The sequence below is a fragment of the Lissotriton helveticus genome, chromosome 8 (genome assembly GCF_964261635.1).
Source record: "Lissotriton helveticus chromosome 8, aLisHel1.1, whole genome shotgun sequence".
Classification (NCBI taxonomy): Eukaryota; Metazoa; Chordata; class Amphibia; order Caudata; family Salamandridae; genus Lissotriton; species Lissotriton helveticus.
Window position 1 is genome coordinate 1196937195 of NC_136069.1, and position 21002 is coordinate 1196958196.

General features: G+C 46.9%; 1 long non-coding RNA gene across 1 annotated transcript; it reads left to right on the forward strand.

Moving 5' to 3' along the window:
• The first annotated feature begins 185 nt into the window (after positions 1-185).
• On the forward strand, positions 186-20353 carry LOC144771923 (uncharacterized). Its single transcript, XR_013599547.1, has 3 exons — positions 186-320; positions 4690-4757; positions 20254-20353. It is a non-coding gene; the product is annotated as an uncharacterized LOC144771923 (long non-coding RNA).
• The last annotated feature ends 649 nt before the right edge of the window (positions 20354-21002 follow it).

The following is a 21002-nucleotide window of genomic DNA, read 5'->3' on the forward strand; positions in this document are numbered from 1 at the left end:
ACGCTACATCTGCTTCTGTCTGATTCTGCTTGGTAGCGCTTCCACTCCTCACCCGGAAGCGTGAATGTTAAGCAACCGCGGTGTATGCGCTGTCTGCGCTGCCACTTATGCCCCGGAAGAGGAATGAGATCCTCCCGATCGCACTCCGCAGCCTCTGCTAGCTCCAGAAGCTGCCGCCCACAGCCCGGAATACAACGCGAGAACGCCGCCAGTTACAGCGTCTGCCCGGGGAGATTGAAATCGCATCCTAAGGTCGTCGGAGCCACTAGTCGGAACCCGGACCACCGGTAGAAACACCACGTCTCCTCTCTGCAGTCAAGGTAGGTGAAATCCTGTGTTTTAATTCGTGATAAGTGCGGCGAGCACGGAGCTCCCGACCGGACCTCCTAGCCGGCCACCATCTTCCTCGCAAACCACTTTTTAATGTTGCATCATTGCTCACAAACACCAACCTGTGCTTTCCTTGATGTTATGCAGGAATACTGAAAACCACATGGACCTGTGAACAAGCGTACTACATTAATTGAATTACAATCTGTGTGATTAATCAACCTATAGCACCTGCACAGTGAAAACTGCCGACATAGAAATGCCCCTGTACTGGTGGGAAACCCTAAAGAGAATTCTCTTCAGCTGATTTGTGTTACAGGCTCTCATATGCACTAATATCCCTTTGAAATTTGTTTTACGTTTGCAAGAAAATGTCAGTTTTTCAAGCAACACTTGATTTTAACTAAATATTCACTAATATTTATTGATTATTTTCTAAATTTCATTAGATGTGTTGCTGTCTTTGGTATCATAGAACAAATGTGTTTTTCTGTCCTCAAGCAAAGATTTTCTCTGATTACTACATGGCAGTTTCTTCGCCTTTTCCATTATCTTCTGTGAATGGTGTCTAGTAGACAGTTTCAATGATAGATTTTCAGCTTCTCTTTCAAAGTCTTGCAAGTTGGTACTTGTTGGATCTGGCTTCCTTGGCATGGTTTTCCCCCTATTCTTTTTGCCTTCAGACCTCCTGCTTTGCTGACTTTGTTTTTGCTTCCCTTAGGACTCCGCACACTTTACCACTGCTAACCAGTGCTAACATGGTTGTTCTCTCTCCTTAAACCATGTTAGCTTGGTTTATTCCCAAATGAAATATTTAATGTACTTGTAATTCTATAGTAAAGTGGCAGTACCTGTGCCCAGGGCCCGTGACTTAAATGCTCCTAGTGGGCCTACAGCACTGATTGTACCACCCACTTATGTAGCCCTTTAAACATGTCTCAGGCCTGCCATTGCAGCCTGTGTGTGTTCAGAGTAAACTGGCATTTCAACATAGCAAAATAAACCTTTTGCAAGGCCCAAACCTTCATTTATAATACATACAAGCCACCCCTGGGTTAGGCCCTGGACAGCTCAAAGGCAGGGTGCAATGTAATTCGAAGGTTGAACATGTACTGTTACATTTTACATGTCCTGTTAGTAAAAAAACATCTTAAATTAGTTTTTACTACTGTAATACCTACCTCTCTGTAAGATAGCATTTGAGTTGCCATATTACATTTAAAAAGCTGTAATTTCCAAATAAGAGCAGGTAATATGTTCAAGTTTGCTGTCTTTGAAATTATAATGAACAATCCTAACTCATGGTGAAGTCAGATTTTAGCTCACAATTTTGAAAATGCCACCTTTAGAAAGTTGTAATTGTTCTTCCTTAGCCATTTGGTGCCTGCAGCATGTCTCTGTGTCACATAACTGGGTGTAGTTGACAGTTGGGATTTGCATATTCCTTCTAAAAAGCCACATACAATAGGGAGCTTAGGTGTGGCTGGATGGGCCATCACGACTGGACGGGAGGGAGTAGGTGTGCCCAGCCAGACTCACACTTAAATAGGCTGTGTCCTGTCTCCCCACAAAAGGCTGCATACCCCCTGCAGTTATTATGGAGCCAGGGCCAGGAAGGCAGGGCATCTGTGCACCTCCAAGGCCGGCCTCTAGAAACTTTTCCACACTTCTAAGGCACAACTGGGTATAATTTCTGGACAACCAAAACCAACTCTTCAGTACACTTCTGGACCTGTGTATACTCTGCCAGGAAGAAGGACTGCTGTGCTGCTCAAAGGACTGCCACTCTGCTTGACGGCTGCCCTGATGGAACTGCTGCCCAGCTGTGCTGACCTGTTGCCTTCTTGCCTGCGTGAGAAAGACTGGACCTGTATCTCTTAAAAACCAGAACCCAAAGTTACTCCAAGGACTAGTTGGCTGATTCCTGACCTGAAGCCTCAGGGGCGCAACAGGCTTCCAACAACCCTGCCCTTTCACCTGGACTCCGCCTTCTGTGAGTCTACTCTGCCAAGTGGTGCCACCCCAGTCCTAGACCCTTTGAAGTCGACCTAAGGTGCTTGCCAGCCTGTGTGGATCCAGGGGAATCGAAGTATCTCCTCAGCTGTGCAGCACAAACCCAAGCAGAACCTACGCATCGCTGCTGCTTCGTTGATTGGACCTGTCACAAAGACCCGCATCGCTGCCGCAGCCCGCAACCTCTTTCGTAACCACAGCTGCATGATGCATCCTCGTGTTCACATCACTCGTTGATGGCAGTCGCAACAGTGATGACACAGTCTGCATCACAACCTCACAGCTCCTCGCAACTGATGCATCGCCCTGACTTCGCGACACATCCTAGACACAGGACTTTGCATCACAATCCATCATTGATGGGTCTGTGACGATAGCGCAGGAGCTTTCACCGCAGCCTTGCAACATCTTAGAACATCTGCATTGCTTCAGCAGCACGATACATCTTTGACACAGATACAAACAATGCTCAGCAAACCAGGATCTAAGGTACTGTGTTCAACGGGCCTAACTTGGTCCCTGTAGATGACTCACGATCCATCATGGTCGGCCTGAGCATGTGACTTTATCCCGGTCCAGCATGACCAGATATTCACAGTTGACGCTTTGTGCTTTTTGCCACTATTTTCACTGAAATCTTTAAAATTGCATATCTCTGGTTCTAAAAAAGTGAATTTTTGTTGTTTTGGTCTTGTTTTATCCATAACAAGTTACTCTATTTTTCTAACTTGGTGTAGGATACTATTTGTGTGGTATTTTCATTTTATTACTGTTTGAAATGTTGCACAAATACTGTACACACTGCCTTCAAGTTAAGCCTGACTGCTCTGTGTCACACTACCAGAGGGCGGAGCACAGGTTATTTTAGGGTCGGCTTCTTGTGCTTTAACCTGACAGAGATTGTGGTTGCTGCCTGGCAGGGCTCACACCCCAGTCAACCAACAATCCAATTTCTTACAGTACAGTTGCGCCTGGTCCTCAAAAACTGGCCGAATGGAAAGTTCTCCCTGAGTGATCAGAGGTGTACACTGCCAAAAATTGTAATACATGTTTTCTATCAGTCAGTTTGTTATACCGTTTTGTGTGTTAAATATCGTCATTAGCCCTTATTAGTAGATCTAGAAATTATATTTCTGAGTTCGTCATGACACAGGTAAAAGTAAGATAAGGGTTCTGTCCGTTCGACCAGTTCACAAACTCCATTGCCTGTTCTTTATTGCTTGCCAAATTGCAAACTCTTCGTTGACATAGCGACACCCAAGTCATAGGTGTTCATGATATGGGTTGTAAACCTAGATTGTCTCAATTTAAAGCCATATGCCTGGCTAACTATCAAGTCATCAATTAAAAAAAAGTACAATAAGAAGTATAGAGTGAGGGAGTGGGCTTTGTATTAACTCCCTGCAGCTTTTTGCTGTCGTGTCTTTCATGGATTGCCATTGCTTGGATGTGTTGCCCATCTCCATCAAGATCATGGCATCTCATGTCTGGGTACAGTGGCCCATTTGCACTCCTAATAGGTTTTGGTGATGGAGCATTAGGTAGTCCTTTTGTTAGACTCCACGTGCAGCAAGTCATGTAGCTTACAAATGAACCAGTGTGTTATTTGATGTATATCCTTTGCTGATATAACAACATTTTAATTGCACATTCGTGTGTATTTTTGCTTAGGAAACATGTGCTCCTTCCATTCCTTAGCCTGTCATAAAGAAGAAATGCTGTTTAATAGTAGCCCTTTCACATTTATTTGATATACTTTGCTGTTATGAAGACATGTTAAATGTACAGCTTTTGTTAGCGAAGTAAGGAAAATAAAAGTACTGGCTATTTGTAAAAAAAACAACAAAAAAACTACTGTACAATTGTTTTCTGTGTTTGCTTTTTAGATTCACCTCTGACACTGCAAACTTCATTTTCTGACTCCTTTTCATAACACTTTCCTTTGAGGGTGAAGCTTAACTCTGCAATCGTTCACTAAGGTTCCTAACTATTACAAAACATCTGCACTCACAAAAAGCCAGGCCTATTGGATCTGTCGATGCTTCTTTCTAATTTTCAACATTTATTCGCAGCATCGTCAAGCATCTTCCTGCATCTTGGCTTTATAGAAAAACAGACTGCATTGGTGCTCAAAATATTGGTCTGTACTTGGCCATCAGCTGATATTTATTGCAAAAAATGATTAGCTTGTGGCAACACTAGGATATTTCTCTTGCACATTAATAGAGTTTTTAACTCCTAACCTTGTATGTGCGATTTGAATGACCGTTTTAAACCTTTTTTCATTGTCTGTGCAGATTAAATTCACTTTAGAGGCTAGACTGTAATCATGTTGTTTTCATTAAGGGTATGCTTTGACCATGTGCCATGAAGGAGTAGAGATCCTGGGTGGTTCCAGCCCTCCTTTGCACACAGTGAGTAGTAAATCTATCCTTCTCTACTTATACTTACCTTCACCTTGTTGAGACAGTCAATCTTGTGCAAATTCTATTTTTGCAAGTTGATCTTTCGACTGTGATATTGTGACATACAGTCATGTGTAATAGTCCTTGAATATTCTTTGTGATTGTAACGTCAAATGTGATCAAGGTAAGGAAATACAGGGAATGACAGATTTATTATTTTTAACTTCATACCAGTGGAAGTTCATTAATGATAGCTTTGGGGCTCTGTCCCCCATTGTTTCCTGTCTCCTACATGTTTCTATTTTATTCTCACACTGCACTATCAAGACCACCACTATGCGCAAAAGTCAGACAGTCAGGGCACTTCTGACTGGCACATGCACTGGGGTGCATGTGTCTTGTCGCAAGTTTTCGAGGGCCTACGTGCTTCACACATTCCTATGACACACACCACCCTCATTATTTGAACACAGCCTGGGTGCTTTAAGCTTCAACCCTGTGCTGCTTGTAACTGACGTCAATCAGAGGGAATGGTCCTTTCCCAAACCATGACAGGGAATGGTGGGATCAGCTAAAATCTCCGATCACACCTCATCCTTTGATGAGCAGAGAAAGGGGCGATGGTCTCACAAAATTGTGTGATGCCTTGGACTGACTGCTCTCCTGTCTCTTGTAACACTACAACCGCAGGATTGTACCTATCAGAGGCGCAGCAGCACCAGGGCTTGGGAGGAGGGGCAGCCTGACCTGCACCAGTCATGGATATTATACAAGCAACCTGCTGCTATATTTCTTCTGTGAGTGCATGCCTGGAGCGGAGCCTGCCTGACTTTGAGTTTATAATTTACTTTTTTATGGAGGTCGACAGGCAGAACCTAGGCAGGCAGTAGAGGGATGGGGAAACTTGAGTGTTTGCGAACAAAGTGTGATCTTGCATATATACTGTCCTTCTATGCCTCTATTGCCCAGGTGTTAAAACCCTTTGCTTCTAGGCCGCTTGCAACAGACACATGAGCCAGATATTGTGTGAAAATTCAGGACGACTGGAAGGCTGTGGACCACGCCGAGAGTCTAGTGCTTCCTGAATGGAGCTTGGTAGGTTAAACACCTGCCTCAGAGATATGCTTGAAAATGCAAGTCATGGTGGAATTTTGACTGCGTTGGCTCAGTGCTTCATCCTTCTATGTCGATAGCATGCACACCACGTGTTGGATAACTAGAGCACTGGTTTTGTTCAGACTCCAAAATAGAATAGTCTGGAGTTACAAGCAAGCAATAGGAAATGGATTTGATCAAAGTTTCTTGTGGGGTATCTGTTAGCCCAGATGAGTCCGCACAATTACGCTTATGCCGGACCGCAGCGTGCAACTGTTGCCTTACCACTTTGCCAGCCAGAGCAATGGACATCGGGCCTCAATTTCAACCTTCCTGCACTCTTGCACCATGGCAAGGGTGCCCACATGGATGTACGGCATTACGACGTGTACTGTTACAACGCGTGCCGTTACAACGTGGTTTTTTCAACGCAAGTCCACGACTTGCGTTGGAGGGGGTGCGGACTTAGGAATTTTTTAATTTACTATTCCAACACCAGCCTACGTACAGTAGGGAAGGTGTTAGATAGTAAATTAAATAATTCCTTGTCCTGCAGCGCCCTTCAGCGCAAGTTGCGCTTGCGTTGAAAAGACCGCATTGTAATGGCACGGCGGTGTAACAGCCGCGTCGTAAAGGCTGTTCACCTGCCCACATTGGCGCTAGGCAGCAAATTGTGTGCCAGCGAAGGGAGAAAGGACAGGAATGCACCATATTTCATTCCTGCCCTTTCACATTGGTGTAAAGAAGTGCAGTAGAAGACTTGCGGCACTGCCCCTCGTCAATTCCTCTCAAATGAGGCCCTATGGATCCATTTTTAAAAAGAAATAAGCAATTGCTGCACTTCCCACTCACTTCGCAGGAAGGAGTTTGCATCCTGTACTCATGCTTAAGTTGCCCCTTGTTACGTATGAGTAGCTCATCCTGCCATGATTTTTTGGCATTTTGAGACTTGCAGTTTAGTACCTTAAAAAAGCAATACCACAAGAACTATAATACTAGAATGCAAAGAAGAAACAAACTTGAAGAAAATATACTTGCCTTGGCTATAGGTTATGGTCTGTAGACATAGAACGCCGACTCATGGTAGAGTTGTTACAACACAAACGTTTTATGTCTCATAAGGGCGAGACCTTAAAGGATTATTGTGAAAAGGGAAGTGACACAGGCAGTCATTTGCGCACTCCTGAGGCGGAAGCCGGGAGCCTTTTTAAAATCTGTCTTATTTTCACTTGTGTCACTGAATAATCTGTACTTTTTAAAAAATAACTTCACCACGTGCTAGCATAGCGCCAGGGCACTCACCTGCATTAAAGTTTAGCGAGCAGCGGACCTAGCGCTGTCTCGTAGGTAAACAAAGCAGAGCAAAAACGCCATTCTCGGCGAGGACGGAGGACACGCCCCCGGAAGGCCACGCCCCCCCTGTCGCGTACTTAAGCGCTGAACTACGAGCGCCTAAGCTTGACATTTGCGCACTCCTGAGGCGGAAGCCGGGAGCCTTTTTAAAATCTGTCTTATTTTCACTTGTGTCACTGAATAATCTGTACTTTTTAAAAAATAACTTCACCACGTGCTAGCATAGCGCCAGGGCACTCACCTGCATTAAAGTTTAGCGAGCAGCGGACCTAGCGCTGTCTCGTAGGTAAACAAAGCAGAGCAAAAACGCCATTCTCGGCGAGGACGGAGGCCACGCCCCCCGGAAGGCCACGCCCCCCCTGTCGCGTACTTAAGCGCTGAACTACGAGCGCCTAAGCTTGACATTTGCGCACTCCTGAGGCGGAAGCCGGGAGCCTTTTTAAAATCTGTCTTATTTTCACTTGTGTCACTGAATAATCTGTAATTTTTTTTAAATAACTTCACCACGCGCTAGCATAGCGCCAGGGCACTCACCTGCATTAAAGTTTAGCGAGCAGCGGACCTAGCGCTGTCTCGTAGGTAAACAAAGCAGAGCAAAAACGCCCTTCTCGGCGAGGACGGAGGCCACGCCCCCGGAAGGCCACGCCCCCCCCTGTCGCGTACTTAAGCGCTGAACTACGAGCGCCTAAGCTTGACATTTGCGCACTCCTGAGGCGGAAGCCGGGAGCCTTTTTAAAATCTGTCTTATTTTCACTTGTGTCACTGAATAATCTGTACTTTTTAAAAAATAACTTCACCACGCGCTAGCATAGCGCCAGGGCACTCACCTGCATTAAAGTTTAGCGAGCAGCGGACCTAGCGCTGTCTCGTAGGTAAACAAAGCAGAGCAAAAACGCCATTCTCGGCGAGGACGGAGGCCACGCCCCCGGAAGGCCACGCCCCCCCTGTCGCGTACTTAAGCGCTGAACTACGAGCGCCTAAGCTTGACATTTGCGCACTCCTGAGGCGGAAGCCGGGAGCCTTTTTAAAATCTGTCTTATTTTCACTTGTGTCACTGAATAATCTGTCCTTTTTAAAAAATAACTTCACCACGCGCTAGCATAGCGCCAGGGCACTCACCTGCATTAAAGTTTAGCGAGCAGCGGACCTAGCGCTGTCTCGTAGGTAAACAAAGCAGAGCAAAAACGCCATTCTCGGCGAGGACGGAGGCCACGCCCCCCGGAAGGACACGCCCCCCCCTACCCCCTACATCATGTGCTGTCACCGGAAGCGCAGCCGACGAGCGCAGCGGGAGCGCCTAAGGCAAGCCCGTCTGCGCCCGTCATCGCCACGACATCGCCTTTCGCCAGTCCCCCCGGTCCAACCAGGCCCCATACGCTCATACGGTACGACTGTGAAGAACTCCTTGCCATGAATCTTAGCCAAAAATGTCCCGATGCTACTGGCACCCTGGGCCATTCAAAACTCCATTGCAACCGCTGCCATTTTTCCACCAATACTCCTTCTCGCGTCTGGGAATACTGTGGCAAAACTACAACCCCGCCTCTGACGATACTCCAGCTCAATGTCAGATCCCTCTCTAAACACCATCTAGAGGTAAACTCGCTCTTATTGGATGAAAACCCTGACATCCTCTTCCTCTGCGAAACATGGCTACGAGAAGGCGTATCTACCATTCCCAACCTGACGCTCCCAGATGAGTTTCACTTGGCCACCATAAACCGCGAAACTCGAGGCGGTGGCATAGCAGTAATTTATAAAAAGCACTTCACCTGCTCTTTTACTAAAGAAACTCTCCCTGACTGTGAATGTGCCCAATTTAAAATTAACATTAGCCCTCAGTTCACGATGTCGGGTCTATACATTTACCGCCCACCAGGTCCGCGTCCAGGTTCATTGACGCCCTTCTCGAGACGTCTACGGCACTCATTACTAAATCTGCCAACTTCACGATTCTGGGCGACCTTAATCTGCATTTTGATCTAACTAATGACCACACAATTGCTAATCTCCTTACAGACCTTTCGGCTCTGCAGCTTAACTCCCTTATCCACGTTCCTACCCACATAGCCGGCCATACCCTAGACCCGGTTTTCACCAATATCCAAGAGGCTGTCACAGAGATCCCCATCCCGATGGGATGGACGGACCACTACCTCATCAAACTAACGGTCCCAGCCCCAGGACGACAGTATACTTCTGAATCCAACCGTCGCTTAAAAAGACCTTGGCACAAAATCTCCATCCCCACTCTTCATGAAACATTAGGAGGATTCCACTGTGAAGCCAATCAGGATATAGACACGACCTATACCTCTTTCACTACCTGGATCACAGATGAGCTTGACACTCTCATCCCAGCTAAACTTACTAAAGGACGACTCACACCCTCTAATCCCTGGTATGATGTAACCCTTAAAACCATGCGTAAGGACTGTAAGAGAGCCGAGCGCCAATGGAGGAAAAACTTTGACGGCCAGGATAAAACTAACTACTTATCCAAGCTCAAAACCTATCACAAAGCCATTAGCTCTACCCGCACAGCTTTTTATGCTGATAAAATCAGTTCCAACCCGAACCCATCTAAAGTGATCTTTAAACTTGTCAAAGAGCTACAAAACCCTAGGTCACCCTCTCCCAAAATCTCATCCAACGAACAATGCGAGCAGTTGGCCACATTCTTTGTGGAGAAAGTCCAAAAAATCCATGCAATTTTTTTGCAGAATTCTCCTCATTCTGAGGAACGCAAGAAACCAGCCTCTACCAGCACCCCTCTTACCCAAATCCCTGCCATCACGGCTACTGAGCTGATTCAACTTTGCAAGAAAGTGAAATCTGGCTCCCCGACGGATCCCATGAGCCCTTCTCACTTTCTGGACTTGATTGACTTTTTCCTACCCCCCATGATGGATATTCTCAACCTTTCCTTCACTTCCGCTTCCATACCCATAGCTTGGAAGCAAGCCTGGGTATCACCTATAATCAAAAAACCCACCCTGGACCCTTCAAAGCCGGAAAATTTCCGACCAATATCCCTCCTCCCCTGGATATCTAAAATAGCAGAAGCCCATGTCAATGGCATTCTCTCTAAACATGTGCACCTAAATGGAATCCTGGACCCATCCCAAAATGGCTTTAGAGCAGGTCACAGTACCGAATCTGCCCTATTGGCCACGACCGAACATCTCCGGACGATTCTAGACTCCGGTCAAAGTGCTGCGCTGGTCCTCTTAGATCTCAGCGCAGCCTTTGACACGGTATCTCATGACATCCTTCTGAATCGTCTGGAGATGGCCGGTGTGTCTGGCCACGCGCTCGCCTGGATCCACTCCTTTCTTAAGGACAGATCCTTTAAGGTATCAGCCCCCCCTTTTCTCTCAAAATCCCATCCTATAGCACAAGGAGTTCCCCAGGGCTCAGCGTTGAGCCCCTCCCTCTTTAACCTGTATGTCCAGCCACTCGCGGAGGTGGCCAAAGAGTGGGGGCTCACGCTGGTGTCGTACGCCGACGACACTCAGCTGGTTGTCTCTCTCACGGAAAGCCCGTCCTCCGCGGCATCCAAGTTCAGAGAGGGCATGGCAGCAGTGGCACAATGGATGACGGATAACCACCTTCAACTCAACGCCGGAAAAACCGAGGTGCTCCTCCTTGGCAGAAACACCAGCCTATGGAACGAGCACTGGTGGCCGTCATCCCTTGGCACCACCCCACTCCCCAAAAACTGTGTAAAAAACTTGGGAGTTTGGATGGATGCCAACCTCAGCTTCCAGTCACACACTAAAAAGGTGGCAGCCACCTGTATAGGTCTTCTAAGAAACCTCAGGCCTATACTTGGGTTCTTTGATCCTAAGGTTCGACAGATAATTGTCCAGGCAACCATTCTGTCACGCCTAGACTATGCGAATGTCCTCCTCCTGGGAGCAAACAAAGCAGAAACGGCTAGGTTCGAACGAGTCCAGAATGCGGCAGCTAGAGTGTTGGTCGGTCTCCCACGTAGATGTTCAGCCAGAGCCACCATCCGCAAACTCCACTGGCTGCCCGTAGAACACAGAATCAAATTTAAAGCTCTCATTACGATCTTTAAAATTGCCAAACAGGGAAACACCGCTCTGCTGCGATACCTGGCTTGCCCTTATGTCCCTGGCCGTGAACTACGCTCCTCCAACCAACTTCTCCTGAAAGTACCCAGAACAAAGCGCTGTCGTACGGGAGGCCGATCCTTTGGCGTTCTCGGTCCCAAACTTTGGAACGATCTTCCCCTCAGTATACGCTCCATAGATACTCTCTCGGTCTTTCGTAAGGCAATCAAAACTCTCCTTTTCCCTGCCCCCTAGGGTATTTTTCCATTCCCCCCCTCCCCCGTCCAGTAAGGTGTGTGCCTGTCTCTCAGCGCCGGGACGCCCCATTGCTGGGGTAGCTGTTGCGCTTCACCAAACATAGAATAGAATAGAATAGTCTGCTTACTTTTCATGGAGAGCGAGATTCCACATGAAACAGAACTAAAAGTGGAGTTGGTTGAATATAAACATGGTGAGCCCTATGCCTCACTAGACAGAGTGTATAATGATCTTTAGATGGGTGTTGCACCGAGAATGAGACAGGTCCAGATGAATATTGTTAACCTGGCAGCTGTTTTAAGGAGAGCTGACCAAGAAGGGGATGTAAAAAAGGTCAAAATGGGCCGTTAATCCTGTTTTAAATTGTATCTGCAATCCCTAACCCAGGTGAAATCCGTAATTATTTGGAAGAAGTGAACATATCATGGCTGACCTGTGTCAATATTTCAAGCAGAGAACATGGAGGAAGAAATGTGTGCAATTACGTTTGACAGAGAAACAGAGACTATCATGTTGGTGAGAATGACCGGCGATTTTGGAGGATCAGCGCTTCGCGGCTGAGGCGCACATAGCAGGACTGCTAAAACATTAGCTTCTGAGCTGAGGGCCAGCAGAGGCAGTAGAGCAAGTGCATTGTTTCCAGTTTTCCATTAATGGAGCCAGAACTAGCTAGCAGTGTTGGATTGGCCTATTGGGCAGGAGTGCTTGGCAGTGTCACATTTGTAGTAGGTTTCCTGCTCTCACTTGTTTTGTCCCGCTTTGCGTCCCTCCCTTTTGTCATTTCGGTTTACTTCCTCAGTTTGTCTTTCCATCTGCATCCTATACTGCAGAGTTTTCAAAGACTTTTGTATTTGTAACCTGGACTTTAAGATTGCTACTTCAGGACCACAGTCTGTAGTTTTGGTTCCTTTAGGTTCCCAGGGGTATGTTTTAGCACTATCTGAAACTGATGATGGAGCAACATGAGGCGGTGGACATGAGGATAATAGAGTATCCCAAAGATTATCACCAGAATCACTATCAGTACCAGATTTGTCTCTAGTATCGGGATTTTCATTTGCCTGCTTCCAATTCTTTTTAGGCTTTTCTGTCACCAATGCTGGGTGTAATAGTTGGCGGTCTAGTAGCCAACAAACACGCACCCACAGCATCCGCAGGCCAGGCGTGGCCTGCGGGGTTAAATAAAAGGGGGACGGCCGCTCGTGGTCGTCACTTCCGACCCAGAGAGCTGTGTTGCCTGAATTATTCATGAGCAGCGCTACTGCCCCCGCGCAAAGTAAAGAGTAGGATAAGGCCCACAATACCCCATCTCTACACTGGCGACGAGTGGAGGGAATCGTTACCTTCGCTCCCCGCCTACCGCGCGCTGTGCCACGCACACGTGCAAGGTGGCTGCAGCCCCGCAGGAAGAGAAGCCCTCTGCCCTACGGAGGGCAGCACACACCCACCACGCTAACGATGGTCCACCGCGCTACCTCAACGTGAGCAGAAAGAGCAGGTGAGCGAGTTAGGAAGACACTCGCCCAACTTGGGAACACACATGCCCGCCTCATTGTGGCAGCTGAAGGCAAGGAACCACGCCCCCACACGAGGCCCCAACAGGCCTCAGAGCACCCAGGGGAGCTGCTAAGAGACAACCAGCCCAACAGGGGAGCTTCTAAGAGTTTTTAAGCCCACAAGAAAGCCAGTAAAAGACCTCCAGCCCACAGAGCAGCCACCAAAGGATACGAGACAGGCCTTAGCGCGAGACACCACGTGGGACACCCTGCGCCATCTTCCCATAGGCCTGCTGTCGAAGTGTGAAGCACACCACCTGCTCAAATACATCCAGAGGTCTCTGTAAGCAGACGCCATGGGGGATGATGACCAAGCAGCAGCGCCAGCCCGCACGCTGTTCCAGCACGCAACGTCAGGGGTCCTACTATTATTCAGTGAGTCCGAAGATCCCGCGTCAGCCTCTCCCAGATGGAAGATATGGATCGAATGCCTCAACAACTATTTTGTCGCAACCAGAGAGACAGACGACGCAGTAAAGAGATCTGTGCTGCTACATTACGCAGGGGACGAGATCTTCAAGCTTTTCAAGCACTTGCCCAACACAGGGGCGGCAAATGACTGCGATGCAGCAGTAACAGCATTAAATGGCCATTTTGACCCTCAGCTAAACCCTGATTTCGAACGATTCAAACTCAGACAAGCCCACCAGAGAGAGGGCGAGTCCATGAACACTTTCTACGCACGACTCCGAGAGCTTGTCAGCACGTGCACTGAAGATGACCAACCGAAAGAGATCAGAGCGCAGCTGATCCAGGGATGCTGTGACAAGACCTAGAGGGGACTCATCCTGCGCCAGCCAAACATCGCGCTTGAAGGCATGCTGATATTAGCAAGATCACATGATCTGTCCGCCGCCAGAGCAAACAAAATGGATCAAGCCCTGATCAAGCCCCAAGGAAAGTCCGACGCCATCAAGACGGTATGCTTGGATGCCATTCGGGCCAATCCCAGAGGAGACATGTTCAAGAGATCAAAGGCAGACACCTCCAAGTCAAGGTGTGTATACTGCGGGCATGAGCCACACACCGCCAAAGACTGCCCTGCCCAGGGGAAGACCTGCACCAGCTGTGGAATACCCAATCACTTTGCCTCTGTTTGCCGAAGACGCACCAGAAACCGGGACTTCCGTGGTCAGAAGTCCCTAAAGCGTGCCGTTCGACAACTCTCAGTGTCAGATGCCGGCTCACCTGATAACACGCAGAAAAGGCCCAAGAAACACCTACCGACGATTGAAGACTTCTCAGAAGATGAGGAGGAAGAGGTATACCTGGTATCTTTTGTGAGGGAACTCAAGCAATGTCGCAGGCTGCAGCCAACATGTATGGTCCACGTCGCGGGAACAGAAATAAAAGCAGTCATCGACACAGGGGCGACTGTGAACGTCATGGGCCTCCAACAATACCAACACCTACAACCTCACCCTCCTGTCATGCTGACAAAAACAGGATCTATGCATATGGGGCTGACACACCCCTCCCGCTAAAAGGCAAGATATCGGTACCCATCAAGTCAGATATTCTCGAAGGGATGGCAACCGTCCACGTCATTGACAGGGAAGCAGATACCCTTCTGAGCAGCCACACTGTGGAAGACCTTGGACTCATTTCCTTCGCAAGGAGGATCCAAGCGTACCAAGTAGAGGAGCTACTCAGCCAGTTCCCCAAACTCTTCCAAGGGCTTGGATGCATCAAGTGTGACCCAATCAAGCTAAATATTGACACGTTGGTTACCCCAGTCGCCCTACGGCATAGGAGAGTCCCATTCCACACGGCCACTGGTGGAGAAAGAGCTAGAAGCCCTAGAGGAACAAGGAGTCAAAAAAGTATCTGGGCCCACGCCCTGGGTATCCCCGATGGTGATAGCTGTGAAGCCAAAACAACCAGGCGCCATGCGTCTTTGCATTGATATGAGACTATCGAATAAAGCTATCCGAAGAGAACGCCACATAACACCGACAATGGATGATATCATCGCAGATGTCAATGGGTCCAAGTGGTTTTCAAAAATTGACTTGAACGCAGGGTATCACCAACTTCCCCTATCTGAAGAAAGCTGGTACATCACCACATTCAGCACCCATCTGGGGCTGCGGAGGTACAAGCGTCTGAACTTTGGAATATCCTCGGCAGCCGAACTGTTCCAGAACACAATACGAGAACTGTTGTCGGGCCTACCAGGAGTACTGAACATGAGCAACGATATTCTAATACACACAGCGACGGCCGCGGATCACCAAAAAAACATGCGCAACACGTTAAAACGCCTCAGCGAGTATGGAGCAACCCTACATAAAGACAAGTGACAATTCTTCCAACCATCCCTCGAGTTCTTCGGGTATGTGTTCAATCAGGAAGGCATCCAAGTGGACCCGAGGAAGTCACAGGCGATCAAAGACGCCCCTGCAGCGACGACCCCATTGGAAGTACGGAGCTTCCTGTGTATGGCCACGTACTGTGGCAGGTTTATCCCTGGCCTGGCCACCCGAGCGAAACTACTGCGAGCCTTTACAAGAACAGATGCAATCTGGCAAAGAGGTCAAAGAGAGGAAGAAGCATTCCAAGGCATAAAGGATGCCCTCCTGGGAGAAGCCACGCTGGCCTACTTTGATCCGACAAAGCGAACAGAAGTACTGGTTGATGCCAGCCCGGTAGGACTTGGAGCAGTACTGATTCAAGAACACCAACCCGGGTACTGGGCGGCCCTAGCGTTCACCAGGTACGCTCAGATTGAGCGGGAAGCTTTAGCCATCAAGTGGGTCTGCAGCCATTTTCATCTGTACCTCAAAGGACAACCGCTCACCATGGTCACCGACCATCAGCCGCTCGCTACCCTTTTCAAAGGGACGGCGCCTCACCCGCCTCCGCGTTTCAAGAGATGGGCTGTCCAGCTTCAACCATATGAAATGGAGGTAGTGTACCGACCAGGGTCTAAGAACCCAGCCGATTTCCTCTAGAGACACCCAGTTCCGTCAGAGATGCAAGAGGAAACCGATGATGTCGAACACTATGCACACCTAATATCCCTCGCATCGTGCCCTCAGAGCATGACCCTAGATGACGTAAAGGAGGCTGCCGCTACCGATGCAGTTTATATCAAGACTCTGCGTGCTGTACAAGAAGGATCCTGGTCAAACTACCTTCGTCAAGCCAACTCCCAGAGCCCAGAGGACCGGGACAACCTTACGAAGAAGTGGCGGATACGACATGAGCTCAGCACCCCCAGTGGCGACATCCTGCTGAGAGGGTCCAGGCTAGTGATACCGCAAAGTCTCAAACACCAAGCAGTCCAACTAGCCCATGGAGGACATCAAGGCGTGATCAAAATGAAGGCACAAATAATGGAGAAAGTCTGGTTCCTGGAGCTGGAGGACATGGTGGAGGAATATGTCTGCCGCTGTTCACCTTGTTAGCTGACAAGCGGCCCCGAGAGACCACTCCCGGTGATCACCAAGGAAGAATGTACCATGCCATGGTCTAAAGTCTATTAAACATCAAAAAGAATGCCCCAACCCTCGTATCTAGATAAAGAAGAATCTATCAAATGGAGACCAAGTGCAACTTCATGAAACTTGGTACGGTACTTTTATGTATACCAATTATTCTTGTTTTTTAAATTATTTTTACAAAGTGTTTTTATCTTTTAGCAAAAAAAGAACACAATTACACATTTATACAATATTTACAGTTCTAGCAACAAGACAATAAATCAAAGTAATATCACAATAACACAAGACAATATATACACAATATACACTTTCATCATTGTTTTGAAAATGAATTTAACGAATAAAGAAAACAAAGCAGTGTGAAATCAAGAGCAAGGACGAAATTCCGCCGTCTTTAGCTTAATCATTCAATGATATAACTTGCTCTTGTGGATGTGCCGACGCGTTTCAGGTTCGAATGTATAGTTTTCGAACCCTCATCAGGGTTTTGCTATTCGTCTGTGTGAAACACAAAACAATAATAAAGTTTTGGTGAAAAGCCTGTACACCTCAATATGCTGCCTCCTGTTGCATGTTATAAATCAAGAGAAATTACCTGTATTTTTTCAAGCAGGGTATCTTTTCATCTACACCTGGGGACGTTGCTTCAAGCTTTTAATTCTGAAGCAAATAAAATATTGGTCATGTACCTGAGTTCTAATGGAGTCCCAAGCACCAGTGTAGCGGATATATGGTTAATTTAACTCGATGTACAGCGTCAGAAGTCTCGTGGAGAGAGGGGATTGTAGCTGTCGGGCTGACCTAATCGAGACAGAGAGGAGCGATCATGTTTGCTGTTTATTTACATTATTCATGGCAAATTGCCGAGGTTTCAATGGTCCCATACCTTGCAACTGTATGTTCGAATGCAAGTGTTTTGCTCTGTGTACCTCACGCCGCTTCTGTGTGGGATGTCCTGTTATGAAAATGAAGGCTAGTCAGTTACTCGAGGAAAGGACGCCGTGTCTATTAATTCAGGCCGTCCTTGTACACCCAGATACCCCAAGAAGAGGCACTTGAAGTCATTGAATTATACCTTGAAATGCGGGAACGACCCCACAGGGTGCCCACGTACTTCATTCTCAGACTTGCAGAAATAGCTCTCAAAAAGAATTATTTCATATTCAATGATCACTTCTACATGCAGGTCAAGGGCACTGCCATGGGGTGTCCTTATGCCCCAGAAATGGCAGTGCTCTTCATGGCGCAGTATGAAATGAGGTTTGTACATAACAACAACCCGTTCATTAGAAATATTGGACAGTGGTGGTGATATATAGATGACGTCTGGCTCCTGTGGCAGGGGAGCCAGACTGACCTATTGTCGTTCCATGACTGGATCAATACAAGACATAACGACATTAAGTTTTCTATTGAATCAAGCACTACAAAGATGACATTCCTGGATGTCGAAGTCACTTGTAGTGAGGGTGTTTTAAAAGCGTCCATACATCAAACTGACCGACAAGAACACTATTCTGCACCATAAAAGTTATCATCCAAGAAATTTGAAAGCTAATTTACCCTATGGGCAACTACTGCGGATACGCAGAAATTGTACGGAGATTAGTGAGTTTGATCATCACGCACAGATATTCTGCAAAGAAATGATTCACAGGGGCTACCCCAAAAAATTGTTGAAACATTCCTATAAAATATTTTGGCCACCACAAGTGTGGAAGGGTATACTCAGACATGAGTCCCTTGCTCACTGCACCATCAGGATTCAAGCAAGCCAGGCGGAAGACGGCTGTAATGCCAGAAACCGGTCCCTGGAAGCTTGTTTCCTTTCCAGTGAAGAATTGGCTTGGTAGTTTGGTCTGCCCTGTTCCCATGATGCACTGGGCCAGGGACAGACTAATTTGCATATAGCCAGGTTCTGAACTGGGATGGTGCAGTGAGCTAAAAAACGGTGATGGATCAAGCCCTGATCTGTTGACTGGGTAGGAGTGTTCTGATTAACTCAGATACTCTGTCCATCACCACCCCCTTTTTGAAATATTCCTATAAACGAGCACGATTCACACCACGCGAATGTCTACTACAAACAAAAGAGAAGAAGGCATTGGACCGTTTGGTTTGTGTCACTACTTTCTGCCCTGACACACACAAAATAAGGCAAATGATCCTAAAAAATTGGCACATTTCGGACGGGTTGGAATGTCCATTCCCCCGCCCCATCTTTGCATATAAAAAGAACAAAAGTATCGGCCAGCAAATTCTTAGAGCGAGTCTGGCGCAGCCCAAACCCAAACATGACATTTTGTCCTGTTGGAATATGAAGCCGATAGAAGGGCACCACAGGTGTGGTAACTGTGTCGCGTGCTCCAGCACAATTGAGGGAAAATAATTTGAGCCTCAGGGGGTCAAGTGGAAGCACTTGGACTTCTCGAATTGCAAGACAAATAATGTCGTATATGCAATTATATGCCCGTGCCAAAAAAATTTACATTGGCAAGACGAATCAACAGGTGAATCTACGCATTAGCCTACATAGATCTCGGATCAAGAACAAGGTTAAAACTGCGCCCATGGTGGAGCATTTTTTGGAGAAGTCTCATAGCGAGCACGATTTTAAATGGTCAGTGCTCCTTGCAATGAGTACAGTACAGCGCCCAGCAGAGGCAGATAGAGTGTTGCTCCAAAAGGAAGCTTATCTTATTCTGAAATTTAATAGTACATTGACGGGGCTCAATAGTATGTCCGAACTATCAAGGCTTTGATTGGAGAGTCATTCGCAATGCTTATAGCTACAAAAGGTTTCATTAGGTTCAATAAAATCTGTCCCCAGTTCTTAATAGCTGTATTGATGTGTACACCACATGTAGTGGGGTAAGGTTCCATCACACTCTGCTTTAAAGTAATTACCAAGCATCTGGGAATGGCCATCGCGCGCCACCACACTCTTCAGCGAGACGTGGATGGTGAAGGCAGCTAGTGAGAGCAGCTCACGAACGGATTAAGGTATGCACGCCCCCTCCCTTCGTGTGGAACGCAGCTCGAGTGACTGCACAAACAGGTGATCCCCCTGACAGCTTTTTTATCGTTCTTCTGTTTAGTGCGTTATTAGCGGAAGGTGACGGTGTGGGCCCTCTAAAAGGAATATCGGAATCGGGTCAACATTACAGGTATGATTATGCCGATCTTGTGATATGGGCGCCTGAATTAATAGACACGGCGTCCTTTCTTCGAGTAACTGACTAGCCTTCATTTTCATAACAGGACATCCCACACAGAAGCGGCGTGAGGTACACAGAGCAAAATACTCGCATTCGAACATACAGTTGCAAGGTATGGGACCATTGAAACCTCGGCAATTTGCCATGAATAATGTAAATAAACAGCAAACATGATCGCTCCTCTCTGTCTCGATTAGGTCAGCCCGACAGCTACAATCCCCTCTCCCCACGAGACTTCTGACGCTGTGCAGCGAGGTAAATAAACCATATATCCGCTACACTGGTGCTTGGGACTCCATTAGAACTCAGGTACATGACCAATATTTTATTTGCTTCAGAATTAAAAGCTTGAAGCAACGTCCCCAGGTGTAGATGAAAAGATACCCTGCTTGAAAAAAAACAGGTAATTTCTCTTGATTTATAACATGCAACAGGAGGCAGCATATTGAGGTGTACAGGCTTTTCACCAAAACTTTATTATTGTTTTGTGTTTCACACAGACGAATAACAAAACCCTGATGAGGGTTCGAAAACTATACATTCGAACCTGAAACGCGTCGGCACATCCACAAGAGCAAGTTATATCATTGAATGATTAAGGTAAAGACGGCGGAATTTCGTCCTTGCTCTTGATTTCACACTGCTTTGTTTTCTTTATTCGTTAAATTCATTTTCAAAACAATGATGAAAGTGTATATTGTGTATATATGGTCTTGTGTTACTGTGATATTACTTTGATTTATTGTCTTGTTGCTAGAACTGTAAATATTGTATAAATGTGTAATTGTGTTCTTTTTTTGCTAAAAGATAAAATCACTTTGAAAAAATAATTTAAAAAACAAGAATAATTGGTATAAATAAAAGTACCGTACCAAGTTTCATGAAGTTGCACTTGGTCTCCATTTGATAGATTCTTCTTTATCTAGGGTTGGGGCATTCTTTCTGATGTTTAATAGTGTATATGGTCCAGCTCCTCCCTCAGTCCCATTAAGGACCTAACTCCTTTGTTTCTATGGTCTAAATTCAGCATAGACTTTGGGAGCTTTCCAGGAGGAAAACACACGCTTGTGATCTTCGATGCATTTTCAAAGTACCCCATAGTGGAACCCATCGTATCCACAACCTTTAACCACGTGGGACCCGCCTTAGAGAAGATCTTCGCCATGTTCAGTTTTCCCCGAGAAATACGCAGCGATAATGGTCCACCGTTCCAAGGGTCAGAGTTTGCCACGTTTCTCAAACAGCGAGG